The sequence below is a fragment of the Periplaneta americana genome, chromosome 14, assembly GCF_040183065.1.
Source record: "Periplaneta americana isolate PAMFEO1 chromosome 14, P.americana_PAMFEO1_priV1, whole genome shotgun sequence".
NCBI classification, from domain to species: Eukaryota; Metazoa; Arthropoda; class Insecta; order Blattodea; family Blattidae; genus Periplaneta; species Periplaneta americana.
In genome coordinates, this window is record NC_091130.1 from 148,093,819 (window position 1) to 148,094,952 (window position 1,134).

The following is a 1,134-nucleotide window of genomic DNA, read 5'->3' on the forward strand; positions in this document are numbered from 1 at the left end:
GCGACACCGGTGGAGCATCAATGACGTCATCGGTGGAATTCGGAACACCGTGATGCCATCGGATTGCTCACCGGTGAGATTCGGAATACGCTCAGAGAGAAGAATAGCTCTAGCCATTCACAATGGCTAAATTCAATAAAGCATTTGCAATGCCCTGCCTTAAACGATACAATACTCTTTTTCTTTGTTCCAGTCTTGGAAAATGTCGTGTGGCATTACAATGGAAAAGGTTCAATACAATCTTTCACTGAATAAGAAATCTTTACTTCTCCCCTTGTTTAAACGATATCCGGGATAATCCCCTGGTCTTCAGGTACCGCACATTGAGAAAGGCGAAGCAGAAGAATAACAAACGGCTACCTCTACATTATTGGAAAGTGCTGTTCTGCAGAGCCCGGATAGCTCAGTCGGTAGAGCATTAGGCTTTTAACCTAAGGGTCCAGGGTTCGAGTCCCTGTCCGGGCGAAGTTTTTTTAAGTTTGCATTTTCAATTACGTGAATGGTTATCATTACTAACATCGATAATGACGGATATTGTAGAGGGTTTTAAGAGTTAAATTATTGTTGATCTAAATGACGGGTTGGAAAGCAATGGTAGATCATTAATGTTTAGGTGAGAGGTTTGGATTTTTTCCATTGCTGGTTGTCACAATCAAAAAATTAAGACACAACGTTTCGAAGGGTGGTTCTCCCTTCGTCTTCAGGTGGAAGGAAGGAGAGAAAGGAAAAAAACCTACTGTTGGGATCGATTGATTCCTGGCTTCGGTGGAATAGCTGTACGTAACGATCCCAACAGTAGGTTTTTTTTTTCCTTTCTCTCCTTCCTTCCACCTGAAGACGAAGGGAGAACCACCCTTCGAAACGTTGTGTCTTAATTTTTTGATTGTGACAACCAGCAATGGAAAAAGTCCAAATCCCTCACCTAAACATTAAGGTAAAATATTACGTTAAAAGTGAACTTTATGCCTCAACCGTGGAGCAGTGACGTGACTTTCATATGTGTTATAAGACCAACAAATGATAATGCCAAGACACGAAACAGTGTGCTTTACAGTCAGAAAATACTGTGTAAATGATCTGCAGATACATTTAATAAATATATTTTTATTATATTTGATAGATTTCTTTTTACGT

At 40.0% G+C, this 1,134-nt stretch overlaps 1 non-coding gene across 1 annotated transcript; it reads left to right on the forward strand.

The window, feature by feature from the left end:
* Nucleotides 1–392: 392 nt before the first annotated feature.
* On the forward strand, nt 393–465 carry TRNAK-UUU (transfer RNA lysine (anticodon UUU)). Its single transcript has one exon. It is a non-coding gene; the product is annotated as a tRNA-Lys (tRNA).
* The last annotated feature ends 669 nt before the right edge of the window (nt 466–1,134 follow it).